The following is an 18,255-nucleotide window of genomic DNA, read 5'->3' as shown; positions in this document are numbered from 1 at the left end:
CATATATCTCCTTTTTACCCCCCCATTGACCTTCCCCTAGCCTCCCCTAACGCCTGTCATGCCCTCATCCTACCCCCCCCCCCCCCCCCCGCAGTGTCTTGTGCCCATTGGTTGTGCTTATATGCATGCATAAAGTCATTTGGTTGATCTCTTTACCAGCCTCCCCAACACTCCCCAGCCTTCCCGCTATAATTTGACAGTCTGTTTGGTGCTTTAATACCTCTGTATCCATCTTTTTGTTCATCAGGTTATAATGTTCTTTACTTTCCATAGATAAGTGAGATCATGTGGTATTTTTCTTTCATTGCCTGGCTTATTTCACTTAATATAATGCTCTTCAGGTCCATCTATGCTGCTGCAAATGGTAATAATTCCTTCTTTTTAATAGCAGCATAGTATTCCATTGTATAGATATACCTCTGTTTTCTAATCCACTTATCTGCTGATGAGAATTTAGGCTGTTTTCAAATCTTAGCTATGGTGAATTGTGCTGCTATGAACATAGAGGTGCATATATCCTTTCTGATTGAAGTTTCTAGTTCTCTGGGATATAATCCTAGAAGTAGGATTTCTGAGACAAATGGGAGTTCCATTTTTAGTTTTTTGAGGAAACTCCATACTGTTCTCCACAATGGCTTCACCAGTCTGCATTCCCACTAGCAGTGCACGAGGGTTCCTTTTTCTCCGTATCCTCGCCAGCACTTGTCCTTTATTGATTTGTTGATGATTGCCATTCTGACATGTGTGAGATGGTACCACATTGTTGTTTTGATTTGCATCTTTGGGATAACTAGTGACTTTGAGCATGTTTTCATGTGCCTCTTGGCCTTCCTTCCGTTTTCTTTTGAAAAGATTCTATTTAGGTCCATTGACCATTTTTGAATTGGATCATTTATCTTCCTTTTATTAAGTTGTATAAGCTGTATGTAGATGTTGGTGATTAAACCTTTATCAGTGATAACATTTGCAAATATATTCTCTAATATAGTGGGCTTTCTTGTTGTTTTGTTGATGGTTTCTTTGGCTGTGAAAAAGTTTTTATTTTGATGTAGTGCTATTTGTTTATTTTCTCTTTATTTTCCATTGCCCTAGGAATGGTATTGGTGAAGAAACTGCTTCAGGATATGTCTGAGATTTCTCTGCCTTTGGATTCTTTTAGTATTTTTATGGTTTCCCATCTTATGTTTAAGTCCTTTATCCATTATGAGTTTATTTTTGTGTATGGTATAAGTTGGTGATCTAGTTTCATTTTTTTGCATGTATCTGTCCAATTTTCCCAACACTTTTTATTAAAGAGACTCTCTTGACTCCACTGTATGTTCATGCCTCCTTTGTCAAATATTAATTGAGCATAGTGGTTTGGGTCGATATCTGGGTTCTCTATTCTATTCCATTGATCTATATGTCTGTTCTTGTGCCAATACCAGGCTGTTTTGAGAACAGTGGCCTTGTAATACAGCTTTAAATATGGTCAAAACTTTGTTCTTTCTCAGGATTGCTGTGGCTATTCCGGGTCTTTTTAATTCCAGATGAATTTTTGGAGAGTTCTTTCTAAGTCTGTGAAAAATGCTATTGGTATTTTAATGGGGAGTGCATTGAATCTATAGATTGCTTTGAGTAGTATGGACATTTTAATGATGTTCATTCTACCAATCCATGAACATGGTATGTTCTTCCATCTATTTACATCTTCATCTAACTCTTTCTTCAGTGTCCTATAGTTTTCCAGGTATAGGTCTTTTACCTCCTTAGTTAAGTTTATTCCTAGATATCTTAATTTTTTTTTTTTTTTTTTTTTTTTTTTTTTTTTTTTTTTTTTTGTACAAGGGTAAATGGGAATGCTTTTTTAGTCTCTCTTTCTGTAACTTCATATTGGTGTATAGAAATGCTATAGATTTCTTGGCATTAATTTTGTATCCTGCTACATTGCCGAATTCATTTAAGTCTAATAGGTTTTTTTTTTAAATAAAGTCTTTCAGTTTTTTTATGTACAATATCATATCATTTGCAAATAAGGACAGCTTTACTTCTTCTCTTCCAATTTGGATGTCTTTTATTTCTGCTTCTTGTCTAATTGCAATGGCTAATACTTCCAGTAGTATGTTGAACAGGAGTAGTGAGAGTGGGCATCCCTGTCTTGTTCCTGTTCTTAGAGAGAATGGTTTTAGTTTCTGCCCATTGAGTATGATGTTGGCTGTTGGTTTATCATATATAGCTTTTATGATATTGAGGTCTGATCCCACCTTGCTGAGAGTTTTGATTAAGAAAGAGTATTGGATTTTGTCAAATGCTTTTTCTGCATCAATTATTATGACTACTGTATTTTCCGGCGTATAAGACAACCCCCTAATTTTACAGTTAAAACATAGGTTTAGGCCCATATTCGCTGTATAAGACTACCCCCCACTTCCGAGGCAACATCAGTTCTTTTTTTAATAGACCGCCTCTCTGACTCTGGCCAATCTGAGCAGGCTTTTTACTAGAACACAGTGTAGCTTCGGGTACAGAACATGTACACTGTGTTCTAGTAAAAAGCCTAATTTTTTTCCTAGAAACTGCTCTACTTGGGTATTTTTTCCTAGCTCACTGATGCAGTCCTCTGCTGCTTTTCGTCTACTTTTGATGCTTTCTATTGAGTTCTTTACAGCAGCAATGTCATTTTTCATTTCTTCTTGGTTTTCCTCTTGGTTCTTACACGTATTGTCAAATTTGTCTTCCATTTTTTTCATCTACCTTATGACCATCTATCTGAATTCTTTTTTTGTTTTTTAATATATTTTATTGATTTGTACAGAGAGGAAGGGAGAGAGATAGTTAGAAACATCAATGAGAGAGTCATCGATCAGCTGTCTCTTGTACACCCCCTTCTGAGGATGTGCCCGCAACCAAGGGACATGCCCCTGACCGGAATTGAACTCAGGACCCCTCAGTCCCCAAGCCGACGCTCTATCCATTGAACCAAACCGGTCTCGGCCATTTATCTGAATTCTTTCTCTGACAGGTTGCTTGCCTCCATTTTGTTTACTTCCTGCTCTGGTGATGCCTGCTTTATTTCATATGCGGGCTTTTCCTTTGTCTCCCCATGTTCTCACTTCTCCACGTGTCTGGTTATGTAGTTCTCTCTCTCCTTTCTGTGGTGGAGTGTAGAGCTCCTCTGAATCTGCGTGCTTGTGCCAGTTGGAAACCGGTGTTCTCGGATTCGCAGCTGTTCAGTGGGTGCTGTAGTTGTAGATTTCCCAGCCTTTTCAGGCTCCCAATAACATCCACTTTTCCTTTAAGATGGTGCAGTCTCTGCGTCCAAGCTGGTTGCTCTGGGAGAGAACCCAGTAGTAGTGGGGGCTCCCCAGTCAAGGGAGCCCCATCTGACAGTTCCCACAGTCTCCTGGAGTATAGATGTCCCTCAGCTCACCAACGAACACTTTCCATGCGACCACACACTCTCCCCTTGTTTTCTCACTCGCACACTATCTTGCAGTCTGCTTTCCCTTTGGCAGCCATCTTCCTCCTCCTGACTCCCAGTTCTCAATCTCAATCACTATTATTACCTCTTTGTTAGTCTTTGTAAAGATATTCTATTTGCATATACGTGTGTATTTCTTCCTTCTCATTAAAAAAAATTTTTTTAATTAAACCCAAACAGAAACATAGTATAAGCACTGTTCTTGGTACCATCACTTGGCAATCTATCTTAAAATCTGTTCTATATAATATACATCTACATCATCCCCCCCCCCCCCCCGTTACATTGTCACATAATGGTTCTTATTAGAAAATAATATTAGAATATAAAAAAACCAAAAATATTCAGATTCAAAGTACAAGTTCTTAATTCATTATCTGAAACCACTGGGGCTAGACATGCTTCATGAGAATAGTTGGGAGCTTAGAAAGGTAATAAAGTATATGCACTACATGCCATGCAACGCTGACAGCATGCTCGAGGCAGCATCTCATCATCATACACATTAATTCTAAAAGAAACATGAATATCCCACAGAGTGGGATAAACAAAGGCTATACGTTTCATTTCAGGGTAGGTTTCACTGTAAACTGAGTTTATCACAAAATTATGGGAAATCAATTCTTTAAGCTGTTTGCATTTTGGAATCAAGGACAAGAAACTATTGGAAGAAAGAATAAAGAGAGAGAGAGAGAGAGAGAGAGAGAGAGAGAGAGGGGGGGGGGAGAGGGAGAGAGGGAGGGAGGGAGGGAGGGAGGGAGATATAAATGTTGCTACTTCAGCTTTTTTAAATTTTCATTTGCATGAAATATATTTTTTCCATCCTTTAACTTTCAGTCTATGTGAATTTTTGTTCTGAGATGGATCTCTTGTAGGACAGCTAATATATGGGTCTTATTTTCCTATTCATTCAGCGATCCTATATCTTTTATTGGAGCATTTAGGCCATTTACATTTAAAGTGATTATTGATAGTTATGTATTCATTGCCATTTTATTTTTTTAACTATGTTCCTATTTCTCTTTCTTCTTCAAGAAGACCCTTTAACATTTCTTGTATTACTGGTTTGGTAGCAATGAACTCATTAAGTTTTTTCTTGTCTGGAAAGCTCTTTATTTCTCCAACAATTTTAAATGATAGCTTTGCCATGTAAAGTAACCTGGGTTGTAGGTCCTTCCTTTCCATCACTTTGAATGTTTCATGACAATTCATCTGGCTTAAGTGTTTCTGTTGATTAATCAGCTGAGAATCTTATAGAAGCTCCATTGTAGATTTGTAGATAAATATCTTTCTCGTGCTTTTAATATTGTCTTTTTTTTTTTTTTTTTTTTTAACTCTGCCATTTTAATTATGATGGGTCTTGGTGTGGGCCTCTTTGGGTTCATCTTGTTTGGGAACTCTCTGTTTCCTAGACCTGTGTATCTTTTTCCTTCACTAGGTTAGGGAAGTTCTAATAGGTTCTCTATCCCTTGCTCCCTTTCTTCTCCTGATGTGGATGTTGTTACACCTTATATTATACTATTGTTCCTTTAAACTATCCTCATTTTTTCAAATTCTTCTTTCTTTTTGCTGCTCTGATTGGGTGTTTTTTCTACCTTGTCTTCTAAATCACGGATTTGATTCTCTGCTTCATCCAACCTACTTTTTAATTTTTTCCCCATTTATTCTTGATGTCAGAAATAGTATTCTTCATTTCCAACTGGTTCTTTTTCATGGTTTCTATATCCCTTTTCATGCTGTTGTAGTTTTCACTAAGTTACCTGAGCATCCTTATAACCATATCTGACAAATTTCTTGTCTCCATTTCATATATCTCTTTTTCTGGAGATTTCTCCTGTTCTTTCATTTGGAGCATGTCTTCCCATTTTGGCTGTCTCTTTGTGTTTGTTTTTATGTATTAGGTAGCTCTAGTAGAATGATCTTTTGAAGATGTCCTGTGGGACCCAGTGGCAAAGTCCCCTTGATCACCTGTGCTGGGCTCTCTAGGAATGTCCCTTGTGCACATTATGTGGGCCCTCCTGTTGTAATGGAGTATTGATTGTTATTGGCTTCTTTGTGCTTAGGGTCGACACTCAGGCTGGCTGACTCTGAGGATTGACCCTGATCATAGTGTATGAGCTGCTGTGCAGATGCTGACCACACTAAGTAGATTTTGCCTCAGCAGAATCCAGTGCCTGATTAGATCTTCCTTTGGTGATACCACTTTTGAAGCTAATTAAATCCTGCTATGATGCTATCTGAAGCTGGCCACTGGGTGTGTTTGTTTTGGGGCCTCTTGGGAGGGACTCTGGTGCAGGCCAATTTAGATGCTGCCTGAGACTGGCTCTGCACAACCTTTTTTGGAGCCACAAAGTGATCCCAGTTTATGGCTACCTCTTTTGTGCCTGGATGTGTGGGAAGGAAAAAGCTGTTCACTAAGGCCGGCTTTTTCTAGCACCAAGGCAGGTCAGCAAAAGTCCCAAGAAACCCTGAAATCTGCCTCTCTTGCCTCTGCCAGCTAACTTAGACTCTGTCACTGGAAGAACCTCTGGCAGTACTCAAGTTACATGAGGTAGGCTCTCAGTAAGTCACCAGGTAGGGGTGAGTGGTGTTCACCAGACTCACACAGGTTCAAACTTGATGCCAGTGCTGGGTTGAGGCCACTCAGCCAATGCTCCAGGGTATACCAAGTCTAGCTGCCACCCATTGGGTGCTTGCACACCTTTGTGGTGGGGTGTGTCAGGATGAGACCAGCAGTTCATTAGGCCCTAACAGACCAAGATTTGGCCTCGTAAAGTAAGATCTCTGAACAGGTAGGGCATGCGTGGAAAAAAAGGCCCCCATCCTAGAGACATACAACTCAGTCTGTCCTGGCTTCTGCCCAGATCTCAGTAGGGTGGAGCCACCAGGAGTAGGGAGGGTGGGTCTGCCAGGAGCCCAGAGTGGGGCTAGCAGATCTTCTGCAAGGGGAAGACATCAGTCAGTTTCACAGTAATGTGGGGGGAATGGCCCTTGCCTCAAAGCCATACAATGAGTCTGCCCAGACCTCTCTACACCCCAGGCCAGGTACCTGACTCCTTAGTAGGGTGCAAGCTCTTTAGGGTAAGGCACCAGGGAATCCAGAGGGTAGAGTTATTGGATTTCTCCAGGCTGATGCCATATGAAAGGGATTGTTCCACCCAAGAAAGATGGCGTAGGTAGTGTGGGAGAGAAACTCAGCTCAGCAATCCTGGTGCTGTCCTTTCAATTGTCTCCCCAGAGGCAAAAACATCAGTCTCTCCTCATGTGACAAATTCCACTCCACCCTCCCTCCTCTGGAGCCCATGGTAAGTGCTTGTGAAAAAGGATTTTGTGCATGGCTCTTTAAAAGGGTGCCTGTGTCTCCAGCAGAATCCTCTCTCTCCCTGGTGGAGAAAATACCGCTGATTTTCACAGCCAGATTTTCACAGCATCTTCATGGCTCCATACTCTAGGCTGAGGAGCCTGGGTATAGTTGAGACCCCACATTTATTAAAGGGAACTGTTACAGCTAAGAATTTCAGCCACTGCCTGTGAGAACTTGGCCAGCTCTTTAGGTGCCTCGCCTTCCTACCAGTCTTGATGTGGCTTCTTCCATAAATCCTTGTTTATAAGTTGTATTGTTTTTGATGGAGTAGGACACAATGGAAAAAGTAGTTGGGTGTGGGGTAGAGTGGGGGGGGGGGTGGTCAATGGGGAAGAAATGGGGAAATCTGTAATACTTTCAACAGTAAAAACAAATGTTAAAAATGAAAAAATAGTTGACTGAGGCCAGGCTTTGGACTCTATAATTTTTAAATTAACCTGGAGGAGCATCAGCTAGAACCCAGATTTTTATCTCCTTAGAATAAAATTACTAGCCAAGGCAGCTAATGTTGCAGGAAGTGAAAGAGAAGTCCACAAAAAAAAAAATTGTTAAGATCTCTGAACTGTGTAAACATAGGAATAGAAAAAAATAACCAAAGAAGCAACCTCATTCAGGGAAAATAGAACACACTGAGCAAAATTATAATATTGGTATAATAACATATTGAAAAGGAAGATTTTTAGAAATTAATATAAATATAATAGTTTGAAAAACCTCACAGAGGTTTGGATTGAAAGCAAAATAGCTAAAGACTGAGAATGAATTATTGAGCTGGAAAACTGGGTACAAGAACTCTCCCAGAAAGCATAAGAAAGGAATGAAAAAATAGAAAAAATAAGAGATAAAATTAAGAATAGCATTTGTGCAAACATCTATGTAATGGAAAAACCTAGAAGGAAAGCAAAGACACTTTAGAAGACAGAAAACAAACACATTTGAAGAAATGACAAATATTTCTCAGATACAGAAATCTTCAAATCTTACATTGAAAGATTACATAGAATGGTAAACAGATTAAGGAAAAATACACAGCAAAGCATAATATAAGGGTAATGAGACTATTATAGATCAAGATAAAAGTCTAAAAGCATCCAGAAAGAAAAAACATACCCCTCCATAAAGGAAGAATAACACTGACATCAGACTTCTCAATACTAATGCTGAAGAAGAAAGTATTAAATTCTAAGAGAAAGTAAATGTTAAAGGAAAAGAGGCCAGCTGGTGTGGCTCAGTGGTTGAGCGTTGACTTATGAATCAGGAGGTCATAGTTCGATTCCAGGTCAGGGCATATGCCCAGGTTGTGGGCTCCATCCCCAGTGGCGGGAATGAAGGAGGTAGTAATCAATGATTCTCTATCATCATTGATGATTATATCTCTCTCTGCCTTTCCCATCCTCTCTGAAATCAATAAAAATATTTTTTTAAAGGAAAAGGACTGTGAGTATGAATTTATATACAGCTAAATAAACTATTAAGTTGATAGAAAACAAATTTCAGCATGCAAAGTTTCAAAAAAATTATCCACACAAAGACACTATTTAAACAAAATTCTGAGGAATATAATGCATAAAGATGAGAAATAAATTCACGAAAAAGCATAGGATATAGTAATTATTGTAATCTAAGCAATCAATGATTAAAAAGAAAACTAAAAAAAATTCACCCATAATAACCTGGAGTTAAAATGCCAGGGAAGATTTTCAGATTGGGTAAAAATAAAAATTCAGCAATGTCTCATATACAAAAAACCCACAAAACAAAAATACTCAGAAGGTTTCCAGAAAAGAGAGAGTAAAAGATATAACAAGGTAAATATGAGCCAAAAGAAAACTGGGGTGGTAATTTAAGATAAAATATATTTAAGCCACTCCCATCCCTCCCCCCAAATATTTTTTGAGATATAAAGAGGACAATACATTAAGAATTTTTCATTTATATCCAGCAGGCTCACATATTCATAAAGCTTAGATAAGTATCATAGTTTGGGACACCAAATTTTCAATAAGTTCTCTAAGGAAATCAGTTTCCTTTAGTTTTACTTTGGGCAGAAACACAGAAAGGGTGGCCATCTCAAAACAACACAGATAAAGAAAGCATCATGAATACATAAATATTATTCAAAACAGCGTGATTATTTAACCTTGGTTCTAGAAGCAGAAGACTACACTCACATTTAAGCTCTTATAAAATAGTTGTAAGAACTTGTATATCGGGTCTAGTAATAATTAATGTTGTTTTTAAACATTCGTTTAAAATCTTGCTTGGCGTTGACTTGTATTGACATAACCTTCAAACATGTGGTATCTACAGAACGTGTGAAGTGCAATTAACAAGTTTTGCTTGAAAAAGTTTGTGTTTGGTTTGGTTTTTGTTGCAGAACTAGGGCTAAGAAGATGGCGGATGAAGAGCATATTCGGCACTGCATGCTTTACGAGTTCCAATTAGGAAGAAAAGCAAGTGAGGCTGCAAAAAATATCTGTAGTGCTCTTGGTCAAGATGCAGTTAGCGCCAGAAAATGCCAGCGTTGGTTTGAGAAATTTCGCAAGGGAAATTTTTCGTTAGATGACAAGAGTGGTCGAGGCCGTGTGTCCAATTTTGATCAAGAAGCTCTTCAAGCTCTTTTGGTGCAAAATCCTCAAATTACCCAACAAGAGCTTGCGACAACTTTAAATTGTTCACAAAAAACAATTTCCAATCAATTGCGTGCACTTGGCAAAGTCCAAAAGTTTGGAAAATGGGTTCCTCATGAGTTGACCGACAACAACCGTAATCAAAGAGTCACAATTTGCAGTTCGCTCCTCTCTCGTCAAAACTGTTTGCCATTTTTAGAGCAAATTGTTACCGGAGATGAAGAATGGGTGCTGTATGTTAATTTGAAAAGGCGGCCTCAATGGTTGGACAAAAATGAGGCTCCGCAGCCCACGCCAAAACCTGACTTGCATGCGAAAAAAGTGATGTTGTGTGTTTGGTGGAATTTTAAAGGAATTCTTCATTATGAACTTTTACCATCTAACCAAACCATTACAAGTGCAGTGTATAGTGCCCAATTGGAAAGGTTAGCCCAAGCTTTAAGAGAAAAAGAACCCGCGCTGATTAATTGGAAGGGCGTAATTCTTCACCACGATAACGCACGACCGCATACTGCAAGAATCACTGCTGAAAAATTGTGCCAGTTGGAATGGGAAGTTCTCCCTCAACCTGCATATTCTCCTGATATTGCCCCTTCCGATTACCATTTGTTTCGTTCTTTGCAAAACTTTCTTCTTGGAAAAAAATTTAATAATGAAGAATGCCTCAAAAATGCATTGACCGAATTTTTTTTGCATCAAAATCACAAGAATTTTACAACAGAGGGATTAAAATGCTTCCTGAGCGTTGGGCACAAGTAGTAGAAAACAACGGCAACTATATTGTTGATTAAATTTTGTTGTATTGTTTAAATAAATTCAATTTAAAAAAGTATTAGAAAACATCATTAATTATTACTAGACCTAATAAATAGTTGTAATAAGCCAACTTCTCCAAAGCTCATATTCTTCTTCTATAATGTGTGATTCTGTAAAACCTGCCTTACCTAACACATAAGGTTACAGTGGGAAAAAAAGCAGCAGCAAGATATTGTACATGAAGCTACACCATAAATGGCAATGCGTTTTAAAAATGTGTCATTACAATAGATTTTTAAATACAGAAGTCTTAATAGTGGTTCCAAAAGTCTTAATACGTTTTTAAAAATAGAGAGGCAAGATCCAAGACACTGATAGAGGGATCTTGCAACAAATGGTCCTCTTTAAAGGTCTGTCCTCTTTAGTGGTCTGTCTCTTGGGTTGTCCCTGTCATGACTTCATCAATATTTGTGCAACTCCTTTTGCCCTGTGCTGAAAGCAGACTTAATTCAATTATAGGTCTCAAAACTGATAAAATGGTCCTGAAGTGGAAAATGGGAAGAGATTATTGGCAAATGAATAAAGATTTGTATCGAACTAACACACAGGAGTACAGCAGGTCTTTTTTTAATCATTCCCTGTCTTAAATCTTCTGGGAACCATGAGTTTCCCTTCCTCTCATGCAGCACATCGATTTCTGAATTAGACTGCAATATTAAATAATTAATATACTTGCCATGATTGATGTTTTGCATTAGTTGAATATTAGGTTATCAATCAAAATCCACTTGGTTTAATGTAATAATATTGAAAAAGTGTCATGGGCTGTTCATCCAATTTGTAGTTGAGGCAGCACAGATAGTAATGTTGGCATAACACAAGGCTCTAACGCAGGAAATGCAGTAGCTCAACATGTATGAGGCAGACATTTTGAAACTGACTGGGACAAGGCTGAGGTTGTCCTAAATAAACCTTGTGGCACCTGTCTCCTTCAATATTAGGTCTCCTTCCAGCAGAGACACAATGCATCAATCTCATCAGAGGAGGCCAAGAAAAAAAAATTAAAATAAAGATACTAATTTACCTTTGTGGCAAACAGATTTCATTATTTTGCCAAAGGAAGCATGCTGTAAATCCAGAAACTTGCTACGATAAAGCTTATATCCTCTCATGAAGTTTTTAAAAAACAGAATAAGCTATTTTAGATCTAGTCTTACTAGGAAGGGTTTAACTTTTTTAAAAAAGATGCTAGCAATACAATACTAAACTGATCACTCAGGTTTTAAATGGTCCAAGGGAACCAAACCAGGGAGCCACAATTAATAATGGCATTTATTTTGAAAACAACAACAATAAAAAATCCAACCCTATTCCTTCTGGCTGATGGCATTCTTCTTTACTCTCAATATATGCATTTTGCATTCACACTTGTAAAAATATTAGCTTAGAAAAAAAATTAATTACTTCTCCCAGAAAAAGTACATGATTGTTCTGATCATTCCCTATTATATCAACCCAAAATAAATTATAGATTTACTTATAAAAGTACTATTTTAAAACAAATTAAATAATCAAGACATCCAAAAGAAAATTAACTTTTTTTTTTTGGGGGGGGGGGGGGGAGTAGAAAAGTAATAAAATAAATTTAAGCCAAAGCCATTTCATAGAGCTAGCCCAAAATCCAGTGAGTGTTAACTTATAAAATACTCAGAAACCTTACTGCAAGCAACTGCCAGCTATAGCATCAAAATATTTCATGAACCAAGTCTTGAAGAAATAAAAGTTTAAATATATTTATAATTAGTATTGTGTATGTATTATCCCATATACAATTTGCACAGACTATAATTTTGAAAAATAGAATAACTCCTATAACAGTATACAATTTTACAGACTGTTTTTTGTCACGAACAGAGCGTATCATTCAGTTTCAAAAGATTACTATGCTGCAGTTTTCTACAGCTATAGCGATAATATCACAATTAATTTTATATCCTCTTTCCTGTTTTTTGTGTTGTTGTGTTTTTATTTTACATAATGGCAGTCAATGTTTTAAAAGCTTGAGTTACAAGGTTCTTATATCTCCCATCTCAAATAATAATTAATCGCTTCTCTGTCATTTGGCTAAGATCAAGAGTAGTATCAAATAATAATTGATACATTTTACATGTATAAGACTTTTTAAGTTAAGAATAAAATGTTATGTCCTAGCTAGTTTGGCTCAGTGGATAGAGCGTCAGCCTGCAGACTGAAGGGTCCCACGTTCGATTCTGGTCAAGGGCACATGTCTGTGTTGTGGGCTTGATCCCCAGTAAGGGACGTGTAGGAGGCAGCCAATCAATGATTCTCTGTCATCATTGATGGTTCTATTTCTCTTTCCCTCTCCCTTCCTCTCTGAAATCAATAAAAATATATTTTAAAAAATTTTAAAGAATAAAATGTTATTAATGTAAGATTTTAGTAATATATAAACCTAAGAAAACCCTAGGTACAAATTGCAACCCTACTACTTACTAAATAACTTTGTCAAGTTATATAACTTCTCTAATTTTTTCATTCTTAAATTCAAGACAGGGATTGAAAAAAATCAGCACATATATACATAAGTCACTCAATAAATACTGGTGCAATACGACAGGCTAATACTGGACCAATTGACCATATTCGATTTCCAAAATAAAGAAATCTCTTTATAGATGTTAGCTTTTGTAACCACGTTTCAACCTATAAACGAAAGTCAGTCTACTTTTCAAAAAAAAAAAAACATATAAAGAGCCTGGCCAAATGCTAACCTCCAGTAAAAATATCCTGACATAAGCACATTCTCATATTCCGATCTCTTAGAGGAGGCAGAATAATAAAGTATGTTGAAAAAAGAAGGAAAAACAATGTCTCAATTACCTTTTTTTTTTTTTTTTTACATTTTAAGCCCAATAAGAAAAATACAGAGTATTAGCTCTAAGTTCCAAAAAGATATTCATGGAATTCCAAGTTTTAATGTACCTAGTTTGGTTAGAATACTCAGCATTTTTCTCCTGATTGGAGAATATCTTGCAAATTAGCGGCTCTCAATATATATTCTTATGTTACCCCAGTTCATAATATAGTGTTCAGAAGTTTGTATTATTTTATGAGTAGTATTTTTATTTAACTAATTATTTACAACACTAGAGACCTGAAATTCGCACATGGGTTGGGGGAGGGTATTCCTCAACCTGGCCTGCAACCTCTCCCAATCCAGGACCCTTTGAAGATGTCTAACTGCTGGTTTAGGTTATGGGATCGTGTGGGATCGTGCCTAAACCAGCAGTCAGACATCCCTCTTACAATTCAAGACTGTAGCTCCTAACCACTTGCCTGTCTGCCTGCCTGCCTGATCGCCCCTAACCACCTCTGCCTGCTGGCCTGATCATCCCTAACCATTCGCTTGCCTGCCTGCCTGCCTGCCTGATGGCCCCTGTTGCCTGCCTGCCTGATCATCCCTAACCATTCTGCCTGCATGCCTGATCACCCCTAACTGCTCACCTGCCTGCCTGATCGCCCCTAACTACCTCTGCCTTGGCTCCTGCCACCACAGCTTCATCTGGTAGGACATCCTGAATGATGTCCAGTAGGTCATTCAACTGTCCAGTCTAATTAGCATATTATGCTTTTTTTTATTATAAACTAGTAGATCTGTGCATGAATCTGTGCACCAGGGCTCGCTGCCACTCTCCAGTAGCTCTCCACCCACTGCCCCACCCTCCTGTAGCTCCTCCCACCCCCTAGTCCCACCTCTCCACTCATAGCTTGCTGCCCTGCCCCCTCCTGTAGGTCTCTGCTACCTGCTTGTAGCCAGTAGCTTGCTGCTGCCCTCCTGTAGCTCCCTCCCCCCTCTATGCCTCCCCCCTCATATCTTGCTGCCCTGCCCCCTCCTGTAGCTCTCCACCACCTGCTTATAGCTCGCTGCCCCTTCCTCCTGCTGATCCGTGATCCAGTCATTACGCTTCACAGTGTAATGACTATTTGCATATAACATTTTTATTATATAGGATACTCTATTCTAGAACTTATATACCATTTACACAGACAAGTGTACCATGATCAGTGAATTTTACATGGGCTATTCTCTTTTTAAGATTCTTTATTTAGTTTTACCAGTATTTGTGAGCATCTACTATAGTGGGACAAGTTTAAATTAAACATATTAAATAGTGGAGGACTTATGATACACACTGAGCATATTCCAATGGGAAGCTGAAGACTTAATTTGGTATGTATCAGGTAAGCCATTTACAGTCATTCTGGTAAACAGGCTCTGGAATTCAAAGAAAGGGTCTACAAAGGAAAGAAATGAGATTTCAAAAATGTTGAAGCTGTGCTCTAGATAACAGTTTCAGATGAAAAAACACACTGAGAAGAGGATCCAAGATGGCTGCTCGGGTATACACCTAGCCGCAGCAGCTCACAACAATTTCAAGGGAATACAACTAAAATGTAGAGTGGACATCGCCCAGAGCTACAGGTAGTCGACTGACTGAAAACTCTACAATAGGAAGGAGGGAGAAAACCAGAAGGAAAATCAGAGGAGCTGAAAAAAAGCCTAAGGTACGGAGACATGCGGCGCGCTCGCACGTACGCGCGCGCGGAGAGGTTGCAGCCAGAGAGGAGGAGAGGGCTGGGTGCTGCCTGGCGTTCCCTAGCAGGAAGGAAATAGAACCCCCAGCCTGGGCTGAACCCCCGAACCGGCAGCACTGAGCCCCAAGTTATGGGCCAGACCCTGGGGACCCAGGCTCCGGCAGGGGGAGACGGGGCTGTGAGACGGAATCCTGGGGGCCTGCGAAATGCGGGGCCCCCGGAGTCGCGCGCACATGGCGCGCAGAGAACTGAATGTTGACTCTGATGCTGGATTACCCTAGCCGGAAGAAACAAAACCTCCAGCGGCAGCTCTGAGCCTCAGTCCAGACCGCCCCGAACTCCAGGTCTGGGCCAGTCCCTGGGGACCCAGGCTCGGGCAGGGGGAGACGGAGCTGTGAGGTGGAGTCCTGGGAGCGCGGCGAAAGGCCGAGCCCCCGGAGTCGCGCACACTGTGCGCAGAGGACAGTCTGTTGACTCTGATCCTGGACTCCCCTAGTGGGAGGGAGAAAGAAAGCTCCAGGAGGAACGCGACGAGGAGCAGGAGCCCCTGCCGGACACCGGCCAGCCGGGCGCCAGCAAGGAGCCGGGCGATGGGGCCCCCAGGGGGGGGGGGTGCCCCTGAGCCTTCGACTGCTGAGCGCGGGCAACGGAGCCAAGGACGGGGGCTGCTTCCTGGGTGGCGCCGACCCCGGCAACAGGCTGGAGCAGCGCGGGAGCCCACGGAGAACAAAGGGGTGCCACAGGCCAACCTGCTGAGCTCCCAGGACAAGGAGGAAGAAACCAAAGAAGTTCTCAATGTGAAGAAATCAAGTGAGAGCAAATGATAGTAAAATTACTTAAGAAAGAATACCAAGAAGATCTTGAAAAATCAAAGACTAAGTCAGAACTCAACGCACCAGCCAACATTGCAACATAAATGCGTTTGTTGTTTTTTTTAAAAAAAAAAGAAAAAAAAAAAGAGAAAAAAGGGACAGAATGTTGGAACAGCGGCGACCAGGGCTAGAGTGGCCAGGCACAAGGCAGTGGCAGCTGGGCCCGGAGCAGCAGTGGCCAGGCCCCAGAGCAGCAGCAGCCAAAACAAGAGCATCAACGGCCAGCACTGGAGCAGCCAGACCTGGGGCAGTGGCAGCCAGGCCTGAGGCAGAGGTGGCCAAGCCCAGGGTGGCCAGTCCAGGAACACCCAGACACCGAGTGGCTGGGCCCAGAGCAGCCGGGTTGGGAGCAGCCAGGCCCAGAACAGCAGTAGCCAAGCACGGAGCATCCAGGCTGGGAGCGGCCAGGCTCGGAGCAGCCGGGTCGGGTGCGGCCAGGCCCGGAGCAGCGGCTGCCAGGCTGGGAGCGGCCAGGCCCGGAGCAGCAGCTGCCAGGCTGGGAGCAGCCAGGCCCGGAGCAGCCGGGTCTGGTGTGGCCAGGCCCGGAGCAGCGGCTGCCAGGCTGGGAGCGGCCAGGCCCAGAGCAACAGCTGCCAGGCTGGGAGCGGCCAGGCCCGGAGCAGCCGGGTCTGGTGCGGCCAGGCCCGGAGCAGCGACTGCCAGGCTGGGAGCGGCCAGGCCCGGAGCAGCCGGGTCTGGTGCGGCCAGGCCCGGAGCAGCGGCTGCCAGGCTGGGAGCGGCCAGGCCCGGAGCAGCCGGGTCTGGTGCGGGCAGGCCAGGAGCAGCGGCTGCCAGGCTGGGAGCGGCCAGGCCCGGAGTAGCAGCTGCCAGGCTGGGAGCGGCCAGGCCCGGAGCAGCCGGGTCTGGTGCGGCCAGGCCAGGAGCAGCGGCTGCCAGGCTGGGAGCGGCCAGGCCTGGAGTAGCAGCTGCCAGGCTGGGAGCGGCCAGGCCCGGAGCAGCCGGGTCTGGTGCGGCCAGGCCAGGAGCAGCAGCTGCCAGGCTGGGAGCGGCCAGGCCCGGAGCAGCCGGGTCTGGTGTGGCCAGGCCCGGAGCAGCGGCTGCCAGGCTGGGAGCGGCCAGGCCCGGAGCAGCCGGGTCTGGTGCGGCCAGGCCCGGAGCAGCGGCTGCCAGGCTGGGAGCGGCCAGGCCCGGAGCAGCAGCTGCCAGGCTGGGAGCGGCCAGGCCCAGAGCAGCCGGGTCTGGTGTGGCCAGGCCCGGAGCAGCGGCTGCCAGGCTGGGAGCGGCCAGGCCCGGAGCAGCAGCTGCCAGGCTGGGAGCGGCCAGGCCCGGAGCAGCCGGGTCTTGTGCGGCCAGGCCCGGAGCAGCGGCTGCCAGGCTGGGAGCGGCCAGGCCCGGAGCAGCCGGGTCTGGTGCGGCCAGGCCCGGAGCAGCGGCTGCCAGGCTGGGAGCGGCCAGGCCCGGAGCAGCCAGGTCTGGTGCGGCCAGGCCCGGAGCAGCGGCTGCCAGGCTGGGAGCGGCCAGGCCCGGAGCAGCCGGGTCTGGTGCGGCCAGGCCCGGAGCAGCGGCTGCTAGGCTGGGAGCGGCCAGGCCCGGAGTAGCAGCTGCCAGGCTGGGAGCGGCCAGGCCCGGAGCAGCCGGGTCTGGTGCGGCCAGGCCAGGAGCAGCGGCTGCCAGGCTGGGAGCGGCCAGGCCTGGAGTAGCAGCTGCCAGGCTGGGAGCGGCCAGGCCCGGAGCAGCCGGGTCTGGTGCGGCCAGGCCAGGAGCAGCGGCTGCCAGGCTGGGAGCGGCCAGGCCCGGAGCAGCCGGGTCTGGTGCGGCCAGGCCCGGAGCAGCGACTGCCAGGCTGGGAGCGGCCAGGCCCGGAGCAGCCGGGTCTGGTGCGGCCAGGCCCGGAGCAGCGGCTGCCAGGCTGGGAGCGGCCAGGCCCGGAGCAGCAGCTGCCAGGCTGGGAGCGGCCAGGCCCGGAGCAGCCGGGTCTGGTGCGGCCAGGCCCGGAGCAGCGGCTGCCAGGCTGGGAGCGGCCAGGCCCGGAGCAGCCGGGTCTGGTGCGGCCAGGCCCGGAGCAGCGGCTGCCAGGCTGGGAGCGGCCAGGCCCGGAGCAGCCGGGTCTGGTGCGGCCAGGCCCGGAGCAGCGGCTGCCAGGCTGGGAGCGGCCAGGCCCGGAGCAGCCGGGTCTGGTGCGGCCAGGCCCGGAGCAGCGGCTGCCAGGCTGGGAGCGGCCAGGCCCGGAGCAGCGGCTGCCAGGCTGGGAGCGGCCAGGCCCGGAGCAGCCGGGTCTGGTGCGGCCAGGCCCGGAGCAGTGGCTGCCAGGCTGGGAGTGGCCAGGCCTGGAGAAGCGGCTGCCAGGCTGGGAGCGGCCAGGCCCGGAGCAGCCGGGTCTGGTGCGGCCAGGCCCGGAGCAGCGGCTGCCAGGCTGGGAGCGGCCAGGCCCGGAGCAGCCGGGTCTGGTGCGGCCAGGCCAGGAGCAGCGGCTGCCAGGCTGGGAGCGGCCAGGCCCGGAGCAGCAGCTGCCAGGCTGGGAGCGGCCAGGCCCGGAGCGGCCGGGACCGGAGCAACCGGGCCCAGAGCAGCCGGGTCGGGTGCGGCCAGGCCTGT

General features: G+C 44.7%; 1 protein-coding gene and 1 long non-coding RNA gene across 4 annotated transcripts in view; one reads left to right on the top strand and one right to left on the bottom strand.

Annotated features, from left to right (window-relative positions):
* Positions 1-15,440, top strand: part of LOC311618477 — a 384,318-nt gene extending 368,878 nt beyond the window's left edge. The window contains exon 3 of the long non-coding RNA XR_014794338.1: positions 15,431-15,440. This is a non-coding gene — a long non-coding RNA (uncharacterized lncRNA). The remainder of the gene's footprint in view (positions 1-15,430) is intronic.
* Positions 1-18,255, bottom strand: part of RSRC1 (arginine and serine rich coiled-coil 1) — a 315,683-nt gene that overhangs the window by 153,367 nt on the left and 144,061 nt on the right. The gene's annotated exons all lie outside the window — the stretch shown is intronic.

This window comes from Pipistrellus hanaki, assembly GCF_964339955.1.
Source record: "Pipistrellus hanaki genome assembly, chromosome: 2".
Lineage (NCBI taxonomy): Eukaryota > Metazoa > Chordata > Mammalia > Chiroptera > Vespertilionidae > Pipistrellus > Pipistrellus hanaki.
The sequence above is the reverse complement of the archived record's forward strand: the minus strand, read 5'-3'. Positions and strand labels throughout refer to the sequence as shown.